The sequence below is a fragment of the Schistocerca gregaria genome, chromosome 2 (assembly GCF_023897955.1).
Source record: "Schistocerca gregaria isolate iqSchGreg1 chromosome 2, iqSchGreg1.2, whole genome shotgun sequence".
Taxonomy (NCBI): Eukaryota; Metazoa; Arthropoda; class Insecta; order Orthoptera; family Acrididae; genus Schistocerca; species Schistocerca gregaria.
In genome coordinates, this window is record NC_064921.1 from 715,616,431 (window position 1) to 715,636,274 (window position 19,844).

Here is a 19,844-nt window from a genome sequence, read left to right on the forward strand (position 1 = left end):
GCATACGACATTTATTATCCCTGCATACGCAGACGTGACGTTATCTCGGAAATGGAATCCGAAAACGGGTTTAAAAAAAGTCGTGCTTCCGCCCGGGATCGAACCGGGGACCTTCTGCGTGTAAAGCAGACGTGATAACCGCTACACCACGGAAACGACGGTTTTGCCGTTGTACTACCTGGAAAACCGTAGTTCCAACAGATTTTTCCTGCGTAAGCAAGGGCATCGGCTACGAGCTCCGTCCGATTCTAGAAGTTGCTATAGTAAAGGACAACGATAAAAACAATCAAACCGCAACAGCCAGGGAGAACGCTGGGTGAGCAGTAGCTCTGCACGGTGATACCAAGAACGGAGGCGTTACTCATGTGCATCGAGAAGGCTCGTTGGTCTCGGGGTATGATCCCTGCTTCGGGTGCAGGAGGTCCCGGGTTCAAATCCCGGACGAGCCCTTGCGTTTCGTGCAAACGTGTGGCGACTACTGGCATGCCGGCGGCTGTTCCGCGCATTTCCAGCCCTCCAGGTAAGCACAAAAACCAAGTAGCCGCTTCTGAAAGAGTTTCATGTATCATTTGAGCCATCTGCAGCCTGGTGGTTGGACGTTTGAAATTGATTTAAATGTTCACCGTAGAGATTGTAGCAAGTGTCTTGTTGAGTGCGACAAAAATGTGTTTCCGCCCGGAATCGAACCGGTGACGTTCTGCGTGTTGGCAGACGTGATAACCGCTACACCACGGAAACTGCTACGCTGTGAGCTCCACATGTGACACAACTTGAGGACGATCGCAACTTTGGCGTAAAAATCACTTTGCGGAAACGCACAATGCAGGAATTTCGCATTCGTACCCAACAATCGCCAGCACCCTTGCCTGTCTGAATGCCACCATGAATAAGAGCCCAAGAAGTCGTCGGCAACGAACGCGGACGAGTCCTCGGTAGCATCAGCTACTCTTGCTTTCCGTAAGAGCTACCGTCAATTCGCGCAGTCGCTATTGCAAATGATGTCACCAAAAGCAATCACTTCGTTAGCGGCAAGGAGCCCGGGCCCAGCGGTAGCTTCTACATGGAGGCACCAGCAGCCCCGACAGGCCGCCGCTGGCGCGCCGGCGCCCGGACCCGCGACCCCTAATGACGTTGCAGTCGATGTATTTCTTAATATCGCTTTTCGAAGAAGCAAGCCAGGTGTAAATCACACAGTATTTTACTGATGATCTGGAAACGCAAATTTAGAACAAGTAGAACATTATATAAAATTTTGTTGTGTGGTCGAGCGGTACCCACCCTTCGCTCTTCCCAGATTATCGTTGCTGCACGGAATGTTTGTTAAAGCACCGACGGCTTCAGAGTTCGTCTTCTCCAACGTTTGCTTTTGCAGTACATTCCGCAATCTTTTCGTTATGAGTCGTCTGTTTCGGTTTCCCGATGTAGTTTTGCTCACAGCTCCCGACTTCTCTTAACCCCGAGCCACCACTAGCCGAAAATTCCGCACTGCAGTCTGGTCTATCTGCAGAGCTCGATAAGAGCATCGCGGTCGTTCGTGAGCTAATGAAATGGCCGTATCTGTAGTTGTTCCCAGATGTCTCCCACAGCAACGGCCTCCCGGACGCCTGCATTACAGGAGTACGCCACTACTCCCAGCCATACAATTGCATTTGAAAGCAGAATAACATGTGCTACAGAGCAACTCCGATTTTTGTGTCTGACCTACTTCTAATGATACTGTGGTCGGTTTACTTACTACTATCGCTGCTGGACGAAGCAGACCAGTTGAAAGCCACACGGTATTCTTGTAAAGAACAGGTAATGGAAATTTAGGTAAAACGATATCAAAAAAAGTTGCGTGGTGGAGCGACACATACAGTTGGCTCTTCGTAGATGATCATTGCTGCACGGAATAATTCTTAAGGCACCGACGCCTTCAGGAGTCGTGTTTGGAAGTTTTGCTTGCAGTATATTCCGCTATCTTTTCGTTATGAGTTGGTGTTTCGGATTCCCGGTGTTCTTTTGTTTAGTGCATTTGCCTTCCCTTGACACTGAGATACCACATGACGAAAGTGAAACACCACCGTCTGTTCATCTGCAGAGCGCGATGAAATTATTCACTCTACATTCATTGCCTTTAATATTCTTGCCATCAGTGGTGGGCGCTGCCTTCAGAAAGCGCTTTTCTTCCTGATTTACATGAAAGTTTGTGTTCCTCGGAGGTGGACTGCTTGGGATTACCTTCACTGCTAGCAGCAGGTGGCTCGTTGGTCTAGGGGTATGATTCCTGCTTTGGGTGCAGGAGGTCCCGGGTTCAAATCCCGGACGAGCCCTACCGTTTTGACCGTGCTGAAGAGTAGGTGTAGCTCACCCACGTTTGTAGCTCTGCAATGAAGAAGAGATGCGTGCCGCAGCACGCTGTGTGTGGCCCTACGGTCATGAAGGGACGTTTGATATGGCAAGAATCTGATACCAGTAAATTACATAGGTCGATTTCTGTAGAAGAGCCGACAGTAATCTTGCATGCAACGGAAAACAAAGGTTGTCTTTGCAGAACGTGTGCACCGTGATTGGAGACGAAGCTCAATCGTGGAGCAGTCTACCTTCATCTGATTAGCGACAACGTCAACCAAAGCGTGGGATACAAGACTGAGCGTAGTTAAGAGTTTCTCACTATTAGTTACGTTCACGCTTCAAGAGAGTTGTGACAAGGCGAGTGCAAAGAGCTCAGGAAAGCCAGTATGAAGCGAACTTGAAGTAGTCTTGAAGAAATGGATACTAAATTTTGCCGGCCAGAATGGGGCTACGAGCGTTCTGAGTTACTGAATACCGGTGCACTATGGGAGCAAGAGCATTTGACAGTAAAATAACGCGATATCGGTGTAGCATACGACATTTATTATCCCTGCATACGCAGACGTGACGTTATCTCGGAAATGGAATCCGAAAACGGGTTTAAAAAAAGTCGTGCTTCCGCCCGGGATCGAACCGGGGACCTTCTGCGTGTAAAGCAGACGTGATAACCGCTACACCACGGAAACGACGGTTTTGCCGTTGTACTACCTGGAAAACCGTAGTTCCAACAGATTTTTCCTGCGTAAGCAAGGGCATCGGCTACGAGCTCCGTCCGATTCTAGAAGTTGCTATAGTAAAAGACAACGATAAAAACAATCAAACCGCAACAGCCAGGGAGAACGCTGGGTGAGCAGTAGCTCTGCACGGTGATACCAAGAACGGAGGCGTTACTCATGTGCATCGAGAAGGCTCGTTGGTCTCGGGGTATGATCCCTGCTTCGGGTGCAGGAGGTCCCGGGTTCAAATCCCGGACGAGCCCTTGCGTTTCGTGCAAACGTGTGGCGACTACTGGCATGCCGGCGGCTGTTCCGCGCATTTCCAGCCCTCCAGGTAAGCACAAAAACCAAGTAGCCGCTTCTGAAAGAGTTTCATGTATCATTTGAGCCATCTGCAGCCTGGTGGTTGGACGTTTGAAATTGATTTAAATGTTCACCGTAGAGATTGTAGCAAGTGTCTTGTTGAGTGCGACAAAAATGTGTTTCCGCCCGGAATCGAACCGGTGACGTTCTGCGTGTTGGCAGACGTGATAACCGCTACACCACGGAAACTGCTACGCTGTGAGCTCCACATGTGACACAACTTGAGGACGATCGCAACTTTGGCGTAAAAATCACTTTGCGGAAACGCACAATGCAGGAATTTCGCATTCGTACCTAACAATCGACAGCACCCTTGCCTGTCTGAATGCCACCATGAATAAGAGCCCAAGAAGTCGTCGGCAATGAACGCGGCCGAGTCCTCGGTAGCATCAGCTACTCTTGCTTTCCGTAAGAGCTACCGTCAATTCGCGCAGTCGCTATTGCAAATGATGTCACCAAAAGCAATCACTTTGTTAGCGGCAAGGAGCCCGGGCCCAGCGGTAGCTTCTACATGGAGGCACCAGCAGCACCGACAGGCCGCCGCTGGCGCGCCGGCGCCCGGACCCGCGACCCCTAATGACGTTGCAGTCGATGTATTTCTTAATATCGCTTTTCGAAGAAGCAAGCCAGGTGTAAATCACACAGTATTTTACTGATGATCTGGAAACGCAAATTTAGAACAAGTAGAACATTATATAAAATTTTGTTGTGTGGTCGAGTGGTACCCACCCTTCGCTCTTCCCAGATTATCGTTGCTGCACGGAATGTTTGTTAAAGCACCGACGGCTTCAGAGTTCGTCTTCTCCAACGTTTGCTTTTGCAGTACATTCCGCAATCTTTTCGTTATGAGTCGTCTGTTTCGGTTTCCCGATGTAGTTTTGCTCACAGCTCCCGACTTCTCTTAACCCCGAGCCACCACTAGCCGAAAATTCCGCACTGCAGTCTGGTCTATCTGCAGAGCTCGATAAGAGCATCGCGGTCGTTCCTGAGCTAATGAAACGGCCGTATCTGTAGTTGTTCCCAGATGTCTCCCACAGCAACGGCCTCCCGGACGCCTGCATTACAGGAGTACGCCACTACTCCCAGCCATACAATTGCATTTGAAAGCAGAATAACATGTGCTACAGAGCAACTCCGATTTTTGTGTCTGACCTACTTCTAATGATACTGTGGTCGGTTTACTTACTACTATCGCTGCTGGACGAAGCAGACCAGTTGAAAGCCACACGGTATTCTTGTAAAGAACAGGTAATGGAAATTTAGGTAAAACGATATCAAAAAAAGTTGCGTGGTGGAGCGACACATACAGTTGGCTCTTCGTAGATGATCATTGCTGCACGGAATAATTCTTAAGGCACCGACGCCTTCAGGAGTCGTGTTTGGAAGTTTTGCTTGCAGTATATTCCGCTATCTTTTCGTTATGAGTTGGTGTTTCGGATTCCCGGTGTTCTTTTGTTTAGTGCATTTGCCTTCCCTTGACACTGAGAAACCACATGACGAAAGTGAAACACCACCGTCTGTTCATCTGCAGAGCGCGATGAAATTACTCACTCTACATTCATTGCCTTTAATATTCTTTCCATCAGTGGTGGGCGCTGCCTTCAGAAAGCGCTTTTCTTTCTGATTTACATGAAAGTTTGTGTTCCTCGGAGCTGGACTGCTTGGGATTACCTTCACTGCCACCGGCAGGTGGCTCGTTGGTCTAGGGGTATGATTCCTGCTTTGGGTGCAGGAGGTCCCGGGTTCAAATCCCGGACGAGCCTTGCGTTTCGTGCAAACGTGTGGCGACTACTGGCATGCCGGCGGCTGTTCCGCGCATTTCCAGCCCTCCAGGTAAACACAAAAACCAAGTAGCCGCTTCTGAAAGAGTTTCATGTATCATTTGAGCCATCTGCAGCCTGGTGGTTGGACGTTTGAAATTGATTTAAATGTTCACCGTAGAGATTGTAGCAAGTGTCTTGTTGAGTGCGACAAAAATGTGTTTCCCCCCGGAATCGAACCGGTGACGTTCTGCGTGTTGGCAGACGTGATAACCGCTACACCACGGAAACTGCTACGCTGTGAGCTCCACATGTGACACAACTTGAGGACGATCGCAACTTTGGCGTAAAAATCACTTTGCGGAAACGCACAATGCAGGAATTTCGCATTCGTACCCAACAATCGCCAGCACCCTTGCCTGTCTGAATGCCACCATGAATAAGAGCCCAAGAAGTCGTCGGCAATGAACGCGGCCGAGTCCTCGGTAGCATCAGCTACTCTTGCTTTCCGTAAGAGCTACCGTCAATTCGCGCAGTCGCTATTGCAAATGATGTCACCAAAAGCAATCACTTCGTTAGCGGCAAGGAGCCCGGGCCGTGCGGTAGCTCTACATGGAGGCACCAGCAGCCCCGACAGGCCGCCGCTGGCGCGCCGGCGCCCGGACCCGCGACCCCTAATGACGTTGCAGTCGATGTATTTCTTAATATCGCTTTTCGAAGAAGCAAGCCAGGTGTAAATCACACAGTATTTTACTGATGATCTGGAAACGCAAATTTAGAACAAGTAGAACATTATATAAAATTTTGTTGTGTGGTCGAGCGGTACCCACCCTTCGCTCTTCCCAGATTATCGTTGCTGCACGGAATGTTTGTTAAAGCACCGACGGCTTCAGAGTTCGTCTTCTCCAACGTTTGCTTTTGCAGTACATTCCGCAATCTTTTCGTTATGAGTCGTCTGTTTCGGTTTCCCGATGTAGTTTTGCTCACAGCTCCCGACTTCTCTTAACCCCGAGCCACCACTAGCCGAAAATTCCGCACTGCAGTCTGGTCTATCTGCAGAGCTCGATAAGAGCATCGCGGTCGTTCCTGAGCTAATGAAATGGCCGTATCTGTAGTTGTTCCCAGATGTCTCCCACAGCAACGGCCTCCCGGACGCCTGCATTACAGGAGTACGCCACTACTCCCAGCCATACAATTGCATTTGAAAGCAGAATAACATGTGCTACAGAGCAACTCCGATTTTTGTGTCTGACCTACTTCTAATGATACTGTGGTCGGTTTACTTACTACTATCGCTGCTGGACGAAGCAGACCAGTTGAAAGCCACACGGTATTCTTGTAAAGAACAGGTAATGGAAATTTAGGTAAAACGATATCAAAAAAAGTTGCGTGGTGGAGCGACACATACAGTTGGCTCTTCGTAGATGATCATTGCTGCACGGAATAATTCTTAAGGCACCGACGCCTTCAGGAGTCGTGTTTGGAAGTTTTGCTTGCAGTATATTCCGCTATCTTTTCGTTATGAGTTGGTGTTTCGGATTCCCGGTGTTCTTTTGTTTAGTGCATTTGCCTTCCCTTGACACTGAGAAACCACATGACGAAAGTGAAACACCACCGTCTGTTCATCTGCAGAGCGCGATGAAATTATTCACTCTACATTCATTGCCTTTAATATTCTTGCCATCAGTGGTGGGCGCTGCCTTCAGAAAGCGCTTTTCTTTCTGATTTACATGAAAGTTTGTGTTCCTCGGAGGTGGACTGCTTGGGATTACCTTCACTGCCACCGGCAGGTGGCTCGTTGGTCTAGGGGTATGATTCCTGCTTTGGGTGCAGGAGGTCCCGGGTTCAAATCCCGGACGAGCCCTACCGTTTTGACCGTGCTGAAGAGTAGGTGTAGCTCACCCACGTTTGTAGCTCTGCAATGAAGAAGAGATGCGTGCCGCAGCACGCTGTGTGTGGCCCTACGGTCATGAAGGAACGTTTGATGTGGCAAGAATCTGATACCAGTAAATTACATAGGTCGATTTCTGTAGAAGAGCCGACAGTAATCTTGCATGCTACGGAAAACAAAGGTTGTCTTTGCAGAACGTGTGCACCGTGATTGGAGACGAAGCTCAATCGTGGAGCAGTCTACCTTCATCTGATTAGCGACAACGTCAACCAAAGCGTGGGATACAAGACTGAGCGTAGTTAAGAGTTTCTCACTATTAGTTACGTTCACGCTTCAAGAGAGTTGTGACAAGGCGAGTGCAAAGAGCTCAGGAAAGCCAGTATGAAGCGAACTTGAAGTAGTCTTGAAGAAATGGATACTAAATTTTGCCGGCCAGAATGGGGCTACGAGCGTTCTGTGTTACTGAATACCGGTGCACTATGGGAGCAAGAGCATTTGACAGTAAAATAACGCGATCTCGGTGTAGCATACGACATTTATTATCCCTGCATACGCAGACGTGACGTTATCTCGGGAATGGAATCCGAAAACGGGTTTAAAAAAAGTCGTGCTTCCGCCCGGGATCGAACCGGGGACCTTCAGCGTGTAAAGCAGACGTGATAACCGCTACACCACGGAAACGACGGTTTTGCCGTTGTACTACCTGGAAAACCGTAGTTCCAACAGATTTTTCCTGCGTAAGCAAGGGCATCGGCTACGAGCTCCGTCCGATTCTAGAAGTTGCTATAGTAAAAGACAACGGTTTAAACAATCAAACCGCAACAGCCAGGGAGAACGCTGGGTGAGCAGTAGCTCTGCACGGTGATACCAAGAACGGAGGCGTTACTCATGTGCATCGAGAAGGCTCGTTGGTCTCGGGGTATGATCCCTGCTTCGGGTGCAGGAGGTCCCGGGTTCAAATCCCGGAGGAGCCCTTGCGTTTCGTGCAAACGTGTGACGACTACTGGCATGCCGGCGGCTGTTCCGCGCATTTCCAGCCCTCCAGGTAAGCACAAAAACCAAGTAGCCGCTTCTGAAAGAGTTTCATGTATCATTTGAGCCATCTGCAGCCTGGTGGTTGGACGTTTGAAATTGATTTAAATGTTCACCGTAGAGATTGTAGCAAGTGTCTTGTTGAGTGCGACAAAAATGTGTTTCCGCCCGGAATCGAACCGGTGACGTTCTGCGTGTTGGCAGACGTGATAACCGCTACACCACGGAAACTGCTACGCTGTGAGCTCCACATGTGACACAACTTGAGGATGATCGCAACTTTGGCGTAAAAATCACTTTGCGGAAACGCACAATGCAGGAATTTCGCATTCGTACCTAACAATCGACAGCACCCTTGCCTGTCTGAATGCCACCATGAATAAGAGCCCAAGAAGTCGTCGGCAATGAACGCGGCCGAGTCCTCGGTAGCATCAGCTACTCTTGCTTTCCGTAAGAGCTACCGTCAATTCGCGCAGTCGCTATTGCAAATGATGTCACCAAAGGCAATCACTTCGTTAGCGGCAAGGAGCCCGGGCCCAGCGGTAGCTCTACATGGAGGCACCAGCAGCCCCGACAGGCCGCCGCTGGCGCGCCGGCGCCCGGACCCGCGACCCCTAATGACGTTGCAGTCGATGTATTTCTTAATATCGCTTTTCGAAGAAGCAAGCCAGGTGTAAATCACACAGTATTTTACTGATGATCTGGAAACGCAAATTTAGAACAAGTAGAACATTGTATAAAATTTTGTTGTGTGGTCGAGCGGTACCCACCCTTCGCTCTTCCCAGATTATCGTTGCTGCACGGAATGTTTGTTAAAGCACCGACGGCTTCAGAGTTCGTCTTCTCCAACGTTTGCTTTTGCAGTACATTCCGCTATCTTTTCGTTATGAGTCGTCTGTTTCGGTTTCCCGATGTAGTTTTGCTCACAGCTCCCGACTTCTCTTAACCCCGAGCCACCACTAGCCGAAAATTCCGCACTGCAGTCTGGTCTATCTGCAGAGCTCGATAAGAGCATCGCGGTCGTTCCTGAGCTAATGAAACGGCCGTATCTGTAGTTGTTCCCAGATGTCTCCCACAGCAACGGCCTCCCGGACGCCTGCATTACAGGAGTACGCCACTACTCCCAGCCATACAATTGCATTTGAAAGCAGAATAACATGAGCTACAGAGCAACTCCGATTTTTGTGTCTGACCTACTTCTAATGATGCTGTGGTCGGTTTACTTACTACTATCGCTGCTGGACGAAGCAGACCAGTTGAAAGCCACACGGTATTCTTGTAAAGAACAGGTAATGGAAATTTAGGTAAAACAATATCAAAAAAAGTTGCGTGGTGGAGCGACACATACAGTTGGCTCTTCGTAGATGATCATTGCTGCACGGAATAATTCTTAAGGCACCGACGCCTTCAGGAGTCGTGTTTGGAAGTTTTGCTTGCAGTATATTCCGCTATCTTTTCGTTATGAGTTGGTGTTTCGGATTCCCGGTGTTCTTTTGTTTAGTGCATTTGCCTTCCCTTGACACTGAGAAACCACATGACGAAAGTGAAACACCACCGTCTGTTCATCTGCAGAGCGCGATGAAATTATTCACTCTACATTCATTGCCTTTAATATTCTTGCCATCAGTGGTGGGCGCTGCCTTCAGAAAGCGCTTTTCTTCCTGATTTACATGAAAGTTTGTGTTCCTCGGAGGTGGACTGCTTGGGATTACCTTCACTGCTAGCAGCAGGTGGCTCGTTGGTCTAGGGGTATGATTCCTGCTTTGGGTGCAGGAGGTCCCGGGTTCAAATCCCGGACGAGCCCTACCGTTTTGACCGTGCTGAAGAGTAGGTGTAGCTCACCCACGTTTGTAGCTCTGCAATGAAGAAGAGATGCGTGCCGCAGCACGCTGTGTGTGGCCCTACGGTCATGAAGGGACGTTTGATATGGCAAGAATCTGATACCAGTAAATTACATAGGTCGATTTCTGTAGAAGAGCCGACAGTAATCTTGCATGCTACGGAAAACAAAGGTTGTCTTTGCAGAACGTGTGCACCGTGATTGGAGACGAAGCTCAATCGTGGAGCAGTCTACCTTCATCTGATTAGCGACAACGTCAACCAAAGCGTGGGATACAAGACTGAGCGTAGTTAAGAGTTTCTCACTATTAGTTACGTTCACGCTTCAAGAGAGTTGTGACAAGGCGAGTGCAAAGAGCTCAGGAAAGCCAGTATGAAGCGAACTTGAAGTAGTCTTGAAGAAATGGATACTAAATTTTGCCGGCCAGAATGGGGCTACGAGCGTTCTGAGTTACTGAATACCGGTGCACTATGGGAGCAAGAGCATTTGACAGTAAAATAACGCGATATCGGTGTAGCATACGACATTTATTATCCCTGCATACGCAGACGTGACGTTATCTCGGAAATGGAATCCGAAAACGGGTTTAAAAAAAGTCGTGCTTCCGCCCGGGATCGAACCGGGGACCTTCTGCGTGTAAAGCAGACGTGATAACCGCTACACCACGGAAACGACGGTTTTGCCGTTGTACTACCTGGAAAACCGTAGTTCCAACAGATTTTTCCTGCGTAAGCAAGGGCATCGGCTACGAGCTCCGTCCGATTCTAGAAGTTGCTATAGTAAAAGACAACGGTTTAAACAATCAAACCGCAACAGCCAGGGAGAACGCTGGCTGAGCAGTAGCTCTGCACGGTGATACCAAGAACGGAGGCGTTACTCATGTGCATCGAGAAGGCTCGTTGGTCTCGGGGTATGATCCCTGCTTCGGGTGCAGGAGGTCCCGGGTTCAAATCCCGGACGAGCCCTTGCGTTTCGTGCAAACGTGTGGCGACTACTGGCATGCCGGCGGCTGTTCCGCGCATTTCCAGCCCTCCAGGTAAGCACAAAAACCAAGTAGCCGCTTCTGAAAGAGTTTCATGTATCATTTGAGCCATCTGCAGCCTGGTGGTTGGACGTTTGAAATTGATTTAAATGTTCACCGTAGAGATTGTAGCAAGTGTCTTGTTGAGTGCGACAAAAATGTGTTTCCGCCCGGAATCGAACCGGTGACGTTCTGCGTGTTGGCAGACGTGATAACCGCTACACCACGGAAACTGCTACGCTGTGAGCTCCACATGTGACACAACTTGAGGACGATCGCAACTTTGGCGTAAAAATCACTTTGCGGAAACGCACAATGCAGGAATTTCGCATTCGTACCTAACAATCGACAGCACCCTTGCCTGTCTGAATGCCACCATGAATAAGAGCCCAAGAAGTCGTCGGCAATGAACGCGGCCGAGTCCTCGGTAGCATCAGCTACTCTTGCTTTCCGTAAGAGCTACCGTCAATTCGCGCAGTCGCTATTGCAAATGATGTCACCAAAAGCAATCACTTCGTTAGCGGCAAGGAGCCCGGGGCCAGCGGTAGCAGTAGCTCTAGATGGAGGCACCAGCAGCCCCGACAGGCCGCCGCTGGCGCGCCGGCGCCCGGACCCGCGACCCCTAATGCCGTTGCAGTCGATGTATTTCTTAATATCGCTTTTCGAAGAAGCAAGCCAGGTGTAAATCACACAGTATTTTACTGATGATCTGGAAACGCAAATTTAGAACAAGTAGAACATTATATAAAATTTTGTTGTGTGGTCGAGTGGTACCCACCCTTCGCTCTTCCCAGATTATCGTTGCTGCACGGAATGTTTGTTAAAGCACCGACGGCTTCAGAGTTCGTCTTCTCCAACGTTTGCTTTTGCAGTACATTCCGCAATCTTTTCGTTATGAGTCGTCTGTTTCGGTTTCCCGATGTAGTTTTGCTCACAGCTCCCGACTTCTCTTAACCCCGAGCCACCACTAGCCGAAAATTCCGCACTGCAGTCTGGTCTATCTGCAGAGCTCGATAAGAGCATCGCGGTCGTTCCTGAGCTAATGAAACGGCCGTATCTGTAGTTGTTCCCAGATGTCTCCCACAGCAACGGCCTCCCGGACGCCTGCATTACAGGAGTACGCCACTACTCCCAGCCATACAATTGCATTTGAAAGCAGAATAACATGTGCTACAGAGCAACTCCGATTTTTGTGTCTGACCTACTTCTAATGATACTGTGGTCGGTTTACTTACTACTATCGCTGCTGGACGAAGCAGACCAGTTGAAAGCCACACGGTATTCTTGTAAAGAACAGGTAATGGAAATTTAGGTAAAACGATATCAAAAAAAGTTGCGTGGTGGAGCGACACATACAGTTGGCTCTTCGTAGATGATCATTGCTGCACGGAATAATTCTTAAGGCACCGACGCCTTCAGGAGTCGTGTTTGGAAGTTTTGCTTGCAGTATATTCCGCTATCTTTTCGTTATGAGTTGGTGTTTCGGATTCCCGGTGTTCTTTTGTTTAGTGCATTTGCCTTCCCTTGACACTGAGAAACCACATGACGAAAGTGAAACACCACCGTCTGTTCATCTGCAGAGCGCGATGAAATTACTCACTCTACATTCATTGCCTTTAATATTCTTTCCATCAGTGGTGGGCGCTGCCTTCAGAAAGCGCTTTTCTTTCTGATTTACATGAAAGTTTGTGTTCCTCGGAGCTGGACTGCTTGGGATTACCTTCACTGCCACCGGCAGGTGGCTCGTTGGTCTAGGGGTATGATTCCTGCTTTGGGTGCAGGAGGTCCCGGGTTCAAATCCCGGACGAGCCTTGCGTTTCGTGCAAACGTGTGGCGACTACTGGCATGCCGGCGGCTTTTCCGCGCATTTCCAGCCCTCCAGGTAAACACAAAAACCAAGTAGCCGCTTCTGAAAGAGTTTCATGTATCATTTGAGCCATCTGCAGCCTGGTGGTTGGACGTTTGAAATTGATTTAAATGTTCACCGTAGAGATTGTAGCAAGTGTCTTGTTGAGTGCGACAAAAATGTGTTTCCCCCCGGAATCGAACCGGTGACGTTCTGCGTGTTGGCAGACGTGATAACCGCTACACCACGGAAACTGCTACGCTGTGAGCTCCACATGTGACACAACTTGAGGACGATCGCAACTTTGGCGTAAAAATCACTTTGCGGAAACGCACAATGCAGGAATTTCGCATTCGTACCCAACAATCGCCAGCACCCTTGCCTGTCTGAATGCCACCATGAATAAGAGCCCAAGAAGTCGTCGGCAACGAACGCGGCCGAGTCCTCGGTAGCATCAGCTACTCTTGCTTTCCGTAAGAGCTACCGTCAATTCGCGCAGTCGCTATTGCAAATGATGTCACCAAAAGCAATCACTTCGTTAGCGGCAAGGAGCCCGGGCCGTGCGGTAGCTCTACATGGAGGCACCAGCAGCCCCGACAGGCCGCCGCTGGCGCGCCGGCGCCCGGACCCGCGACCCCTAATGACGTTGCAGTCGATGTATTTCTTAATATCGCTTTTCGAAGAAGCAAGCCAGGTGTAAATCACACAGTATTTTACTGATGATCTGGAAACGCAAATTTAGAACAAGTAGAACATTATATAAAATTTTGTTGTGTGGTCGAGCGGTACCCACCCTTCGCTCTTCCCAGATTATCGTTGCTGCACGGAATGTTTGTTAAAGCACCGACGGCTTCAGAGTTCGTCTTCTCCAACGTTTGCTTTTGCAGTACATTCCGCAATCTTTTCGTTATGAGTCGTCTGTTTCGGTTTCCCGATGTAGTTTTGCTCACAGCTCCCGACTTCTCTTAACCCCGAGCCACCACTAGCCGAAAATTCCGCACTGCAGTCTGGTCTATCTGCAGAGCTCGATAAGAGCATCGCGGTCGTTCGTGAGCTAATGAAATGGCCGTATCTGTAGTTGTTCCCAGATGTCTCCCACAGCAACGGCCTCCCGGACGCCTGCATTACAGGAGTACGCCACTACTCCCAGCCATACAATTGCATTTGAAAGCAGAATAACATGTGCTACAGAGCAACTCCGATTTTTGTGTCTGACCTACTTCTAATGATACTGTGGTCGGTTTACTTACTACTATCGCTGCTGGACGAAGCAGACCAGTTGAAAGCCACACGGTATTCTTGTAAAGAACAGGTAATGGAAATTTAGGTAAAACGATATCAAAAAAAGTTGCGTGGTGGAGCGACACATACAGTTGGCTCTTCGTAGATGATCATTGCTGCACGGAATAATTCTTAAGGCACCGACGCCTTCAGGAGTCGTGTTTGGAAGTTTTGCTTGCAGTATATTCCGCTATCTTTTGGTTATGAGTTGGTGTTTCGGATTCCCGGTGTTCTTTTGTTTAGTGCATTTGCCTTCCCTTGACACTGAGAAACCACATGACGAAAGTGAAACACCACCGTCTGTTCATCTGCAGAGCGCGATGAAATTATTCACTCTACATTCATTGCCTTTAATATTCTTGCCATCAGTGGTGGGCGCTGCCTTCAGAAAGCGCTTTTCTTTCTGATTTACATGAAAGTTTGTGTTCCTCGGAGCTGGACTGCTTGGGATTACCTTCACTGCCACCGGCAGGTGGCTCGTTGGTCTAGGGGTATGATTCCTGCTTTGGGTGCAGGAGGTCCCGGGTTCAAATCCCGGACGAGCCCTACCGTTTTGACCGTGCTGAAGAGTAGGTGTAGCTCACCCACGTTTGTAGCTCTGCAATGAAGAAGAGATGCGTGCCGCAGCACGCTGTGTGTGGCCCTACGGTCATGAAGGAACGTTTGATGTGGCAAGAATCTGATACCAGTAAATTACATAGGTCGATTTCTGTAGAAGAGCCGACAGTAATCTTGCATGCTACGGAAAACAAAGGTTGTCTTTGCAGAACGTGTGCACCGTGATTGGAGACGAAGCTCAATCGTGGAGCAGTCTACCTTCATCTGATTAGCGACAACGTCAACCAAAGCGTGGGATACAAGACTGAGCGTAGTTAAGAGTTTCTCACTATTAGTTACGTTCACGCTTCAAGAGAGTTGTGACAAGGCGAGTGCAAAGAGCTCAGGAAAGCCAGTATGAAGCGAACTTGAAGTAGTCTTGAAGAAATGGATACTAAATTTTGCCGGCCAGAATGGGGCTACGAGCGTTCTGTGTTACTGAATACCGGTGCACTATGGGAGCAAGAGCATTTGACAGTAAAATAACGCGATCTCGGTGTAGCATACGACATTTATTATCCCTGCATACGCAGACGTGACGTTATCTCGGGAATGGAATCCGAAAACGGGTTTAAAAAAAGTCGTGCTTCCGCCCGGGATCGAACCGGGGACCTTCAGCGTGTAAAGCAGACGTGATAACCGCTACACCACGGAAACGACGGTTTTGCCGTTGTACTACCTGGAAAACCGTAGTTCCAACAGATTTTTCCTGCGTAAGCAAGGGCATCGGCTACGAGCTCCGTCCGATTCTAGAAGTTGCTATAGTAAAAGACAACGGTTTAAACAATCAAACCGCAACAGCCAGGGAGAACGCTGGGTGAGCAGTAGCTCTGCACGGTGATACCAAGAACGGAGGCGTTACTCATGTGCATCGAGAAGGCTCGTTGGTCTCGGGGTATGATCCCTGCTTCGGGTGCAGGAGGTCCCGGGTTCAAATCCCGGAGGAGCCCTTGCGTTTCGTGCAAACGTGTGACGACTACTGGCATGCCGGCGGCTGTTCCGCGCATTTCCAGCCCTCCAGGTAAGCACAAAAACCAAGTAGCCGCTTCTGAAAGAGTTTCATGTATCATTTGAGCCATCTGCAGCCTGGTGGTTGGACGTTTGAAATTGATTTAAATGTTCACCGTAGAGATTGTAGCAAGTGTCTTGTTGAGTGCGACAAAAATGTGTTTCCGCCCGGAATCGAACCGGTGACGTTCTGCGTGTTGGCAGACGTGATAACCGCTACACCACGGAAACTGCTACGCTGTGAGCTCCACATGTGACACAACTTGAGGATGATCGCAACTTTGGCGTAAAAATCACTTTGCGGAAACGCACAATGCAGGAATTTCGCATTCGTACCTAACAATCGACAGCACCCTTGCCTGTCTGAATGCCACCATGAATAAGAGCCCAAGAAGTCGTCGGCAATGAACGCGGCCGAGTCCTCGGTAGCATCAGCTACTCTTGCTTTCCGTACGAGCTACCGTCAATTCGCGCAGTCGCTATTGCAAATGATGTCACCAAAGGCAATCACTTCGTTAGCGGCAAGGAGCCCGGGCCCAGCGGTAGCTCTACATGGAGGCACCAGCAGCCCCGACAGGCCGCCGCTGGCGCGCCGGCGCCCGGACCCGCGACCCCTAATGACGTTGCAGTCGATGTATTTCTTAATATCGCTTTTCGAAGAAGCAAGCCAGGTGTAAATCACACAGTATTTTACTGATGATCTGGAAACGCAAATTTAGAACAAGTAGAACATTGTATAAAATTTTGTTGTGTGGTCGAGCGGTACCCACCCTTCGCTCTTCCCAGATTATCGTTGCTGCACGGAATGTTTGTTAAAGCACCGACGGCTTCAGAGTTCGTCTTCTCCAACGTTTGCTTTTGCAGTACATTCCGCTATCTTTTCGTTATGAGTCGTCTGTTTCGGTTTCCCGATGTAGTTTTGCTCACAGCTCCCGACTTCTCTTAACCCCGAGCCACCACTAGCCGAAAATTCCGCACTGCAGTCTGGTCTATCTGCAGAGCTCGATAAGAGCATCGCGGTCGTTCCTGAGCTAATGAAACGGCCGTATCTGTAGTTGTTCCCAGATGTCTCCCACAGCAACGGCCTCCCGGACGCCTGCATTACAGGAGTACGCCACTACTCCCAGCCATACAATTGCATTTGAAAGCAGAATAACATGAGCTACAGAGCAACTCCGATTTTTGTGTCTGACCTACTTCTAATGATGCTGTGGTCGGTTTACTTACTACTATCGCTGCTGGACGAAGCAGACCAGTTGAAAGCCACACGGTATTCTTGTAAAGAACAGGTAATGGAAATTTAGGTAAAACAATATCAAAAAAAGTTGCGTGGTGGAGCGACACATACAGTTGGCTCTTCGTAGATGATCATTGCTGCACGGAATAATTCTTAAGGCACCGACGCCTTCAGGAGTCGTGTTTGGAAGTTTTGCTTGCAGTATATTCCGCTATCTTTTCGTTATGAGTTGGTGTTTCGGATTCCCGGTGTTCTTTTGTTTAGTGCATTTGCCTTCCCTTGACACTGAGAAACCACATGACGAAAGTGAAACACCACCGTCTGTTCATCTGCAGAGCGCGATGAAATTATTCACTCTACATTCATTGCCTTTAATATTCTTGCCATCAGTGGTGGGCGCTGCCTTCAGAAAGCGCTTTTCTTCCTGATTTACATGAAAGTTTGTGTTCCTCGGAGGTGGACTGCTTGGGATTACCTTCACTGCTAGCAGCAGGTGGCTCGTTGGTCTAGGGGTATGATTCCTGCTTTGGGTGCAGGAGGTCCCGGGTTCAAATCCCGGACGAGCCCTACCGTTTTGACCGTGCTGAAGAGTAGGTGTAGCTCACCCACGTTTGTAGCTCTGCAATGAAGAAGAGATGCGTGCCGCAGCACGCTGTGTGTGGCCCTACGGTCATGAAGGGACGTTTGATATGGCAAGAATCTGATACCAGTAAATTACATAGGTCGATTTCTGTAGAAGAGCCGACAGTAATCTTGCATGCTACGGAAAACAAAGGTTGTCTTTGCAGAACGTGTGCACCGTGATTGGAGACGAAGCTCAATCGTGGAGCAGTCTACCTTCATCTGATTAGCGACAACGTCAACCAAAGCGTGGGATACAAGACTGAGCGTAGTTAAGAGTTTCTCACTATTAGTTACGTTCACGCTTCAAGAGAGTTGTGACAAGGCGAGTGCAAAGAGCTCAGGAAAGCCAGTATGAAGCGAACTTGAAGTAGTCTTGAAGAAATGGATACTAAATTTTGCCGGCCAGAATGGGGCTACGAGCGTTCTGAGTTACTGAATACCGGTGCACTATGGGAGCAAGAGCATTTGACAGTAAAATAACGCGATATCGGTGTAGCATACGACATTTATTATCCCTGCATACGCAGACGTGACGTTATCTCGGAAATGGAATCCGAAAACGGGTTTAAAAAAAGTCGTGCTTCCGCCCGGGATCGAACCGGGGACCTTCTGCGTGTAAAGCAGACGTGATAACCGCTACACCACGGAAACGACGGTTTTGCCGTTGTACTACCTGGAAAACCGTAGTTCCAACAGATTTTTCCTGCGTAAGCAAGGGCATCGGCTACGAGCTCCGTCCGATTCTAGAAGTTGCTATAGTAAAAGACAACGGTTTAAACAATCAAACCGCAACAGCCAGGGAGAACGCTGGCTGAGCAGTAGCTCTGCACGGTGATACCAAGAACGGAGGCGTTACTCATGTGCATCGAGAAGGCTCGTTGGTCTCGGGGTATGATCCCTGCTTCGGGTGCAGGAGGTCCCGGGTTCAAATCCCGGACGAGCCCTTGCGTTTCGTGCAAACGTGTGGCGACTACTGGCATGCCGGCGGCTGTTCCGCGCATTTCCAGCCCTCCAGGTAAGCACAAAAACCAAGTAGCCGCTTCTGAAAGAGTTTCATGTATCATTTGAGCCATCTGCAGCCTGGTGGTTGGACGTTTGAAATTGATTTAAATGTTCACCGTAGAGATTGTAGCAAGTGTCTTGTTGAGTGCGACAAAAATGTGTTTCCGCCCGGAATCGAACCGGTGACGTTCTGCGTGTTGGCAGACGTGATAACCGCTACACCACGGAAACTGCTACGCTGTGAGCTCCACATGTGACACAACTTGAGGACGATCGCAACTTTGGCGTAAAAATCACTTTGCGGAAACGCACAATGCAGGAATTTCGCATTCGTACCTAACAATCGACAGCACCCTTGCCTGTCTGAATGCCACCATGAATAAGAGCCCAAGAAGTCGTCGGCAATGAACGCGGCCGAGTCCTCGGTAGCATCAGCTACTCTTGCTTTCCGTAAGAGCTACCGTCAATTCGCGCAGTCGCTATTGCAAATGATGTCACCAAAAGCAATCACTTCGTTAGCGGCAAGGAGCCCGGGGCCAGCGGTAGCAGTAGCTCTAGATGGAGGCACCAGCAGCCCCGACAGGCCGCCGCTGGCGCGCCGGCGCCCGGACCCGCGACCCCTAATGCCGTTGCAGTCGATGTATTTCTTAATATCGCTTTTCGAAGAAGCAAGCCAGGTGTAAATCACACAGTATTTTACTGATGATCTGGAAACGCAAATTTAGAACAAGTAGAACATTATATAAAATTTTGTTGTGTGGTCGAGTGGTACCCACCCTTCGCTCTTCCCAGATTATCGTTGCTGCACGGAATGTTTGTTAAAGCACCGACGGCTTCAGAGTTCGTCTTCTCCAACGTTTGCTTTTGCAGTACATTCCGCAATCTTTTCGTTATGAGTCGTCTGTTTCGGTTTCCCGATGTAGTTTTGCTCACAGCTCCCGACTTCTCTTAACCCCGAGCCACCACTAGCCGAAAATTCCGCACTGCAGTCTGGTCTATCTGCAGAGCTCGATAAGAGCATCGCGGTCGTTCCTGAGCTAATGAAACGGCCGTATCTGTAGTTGTTCCCAGATGTCTCCCACAGCAACGGCCTCCCGGACGCCTGCATTACAGGAGTACGCCACTACTCCCAGCCATACAATTGAATTTGAAAGCAGAATAACATGAGCTACAGAGCAACTCCGATTTTTGTGTCTGACCTACTTCTAATGATACTGTGGTCGGTTTACTTACTACTATCGCTGCTGGACGAAGCAGACCAGTTGAAAGCCACACGGTATTCTTGTAAAGAA

At 49.2% G+C, this 19,844-nt stretch overlaps 17 non-coding genes across 17 annotated transcripts; 11 read left to right on the plus strand and 6 right to left on the minus strand.

Annotated features, from left to right (window-relative positions):
• Positions 1-83: 83 nt before the first annotated feature.
• On the minus strand, positions 84-156 carry Trnav-uac (transfer RNA valine (anticodon UAC)). Its single transcript has one exon. It is a non-coding gene; the product is annotated as a tRNA-Val (tRNA).
• Positions 157-377: 221 nt separating this feature from the next.
• Trnap-cgg (transfer RNA proline (anticodon CGG)) lies at positions 378-449 on the plus strand. Its single transcript has one exon. It is a non-coding gene; the product is annotated as a tRNA-Pro (tRNA).
• Positions 450-2,240: 1,791 nt separating this feature from the next.
• Positions 2,241-2,312, plus strand: Trnap-ugg (transfer RNA proline (anticodon UGG)). The gene has a single exon. It is a non-coding gene; the product is annotated as a tRNA-Pro (tRNA).
• A 635-nt stretch (positions 2,313-2,947) lies between these two features.
• Positions 2,948-3,020, minus strand: Trnav-uac (transfer RNA valine (anticodon UAC)). The gene has a single exon. It is a non-coding gene; the product is annotated as a tRNA-Val (tRNA).
• A 221-nt stretch (positions 3,021-3,241) lies between these two features.
• Trnap-cgg (transfer RNA proline (anticodon CGG)) lies at positions 3,242-3,313 on the plus strand. Its single transcript has one exon. It is a non-coding gene; the product is annotated as a tRNA-Pro (tRNA).
• A 1,791-nt stretch (positions 3,314-5,104) lies between these two features.
• On the plus strand, positions 5,105-5,176 carry Trnap-ugg (transfer RNA proline (anticodon UGG)). The gene has a single exon. It is a non-coding gene; the product is annotated as a tRNA-Pro (tRNA).
• Positions 5,177-6,965: 1,789 nt separating this feature from the next.
• On the plus strand, positions 6,966-7,037 carry Trnap-ugg (transfer RNA proline (anticodon UGG)). Its single transcript has one exon. It is a non-coding gene; the product is annotated as a tRNA-Pro (tRNA).
• A 635-nt stretch (positions 7,038-7,672) lies between these two features.
• On the minus strand, positions 7,673-7,745 carry Trnav-uac (transfer RNA valine (anticodon UAC)). The gene has a single exon. It is a non-coding gene; the product is annotated as a tRNA-Val (tRNA).
• A 2,083-nt stretch (positions 7,746-9,828) lies between these two features.
• On the plus strand, positions 9,829-9,900 carry Trnap-ugg (transfer RNA proline (anticodon UGG)). Its single transcript has one exon. It is a non-coding gene; the product is annotated as a tRNA-Pro (tRNA).
• Positions 9,901-10,535: 635 nt separating this feature from the next.
• Trnav-uac (transfer RNA valine (anticodon UAC)) lies at positions 10,536-10,608 on the minus strand. The gene has a single exon. It is a non-coding gene; the product is annotated as a tRNA-Val (tRNA).
• A 221-nt stretch (positions 10,609-10,829) lies between these two features.
• Positions 10,830-10,901, plus strand: Trnap-cgg (transfer RNA proline (anticodon CGG)). The gene has a single exon. It is a non-coding gene; the product is annotated as a tRNA-Pro (tRNA).
• Positions 10,902-12,697: 1,796 nt separating this feature from the next.
• Positions 12,698-12,769, plus strand: Trnap-ugg (transfer RNA proline (anticodon UGG)). Its single transcript has one exon. It is a non-coding gene; the product is annotated as a tRNA-Pro (tRNA).
• A 1,789-nt stretch (positions 12,770-14,558) lies between these two features.
• Trnap-ugg (transfer RNA proline (anticodon UGG)) lies at positions 14,559-14,630 on the plus strand. Its single transcript has one exon. It is a non-coding gene; the product is annotated as a tRNA-Pro (tRNA).
• Positions 14,631-15,265: 635 nt separating this feature from the next.
• Trnav-uac (transfer RNA valine (anticodon UAC)) lies at positions 15,266-15,338 on the minus strand. Its single transcript has one exon. It is a non-coding gene; the product is annotated as a tRNA-Val (tRNA).
• Positions 15,339-17,421: 2,083 nt separating this feature from the next.
• Trnap-ugg (transfer RNA proline (anticodon UGG)) lies at positions 17,422-17,493 on the plus strand. Its single transcript has one exon. It is a non-coding gene; the product is annotated as a tRNA-Pro (tRNA).
• A 635-nt stretch (positions 17,494-18,128) lies between these two features.
• Trnav-uac (transfer RNA valine (anticodon UAC)) lies at positions 18,129-18,201 on the minus strand. Its single transcript has one exon. It is a non-coding gene; the product is annotated as a tRNA-Val (tRNA).
• A 221-nt stretch (positions 18,202-18,422) lies between these two features.
• On the plus strand, positions 18,423-18,494 carry Trnap-cgg (transfer RNA proline (anticodon CGG)). Its single transcript has one exon. It is a non-coding gene; the product is annotated as a tRNA-Pro (tRNA).
• Positions 18,495-19,844: the final 1,350 nt, after the last annotated feature.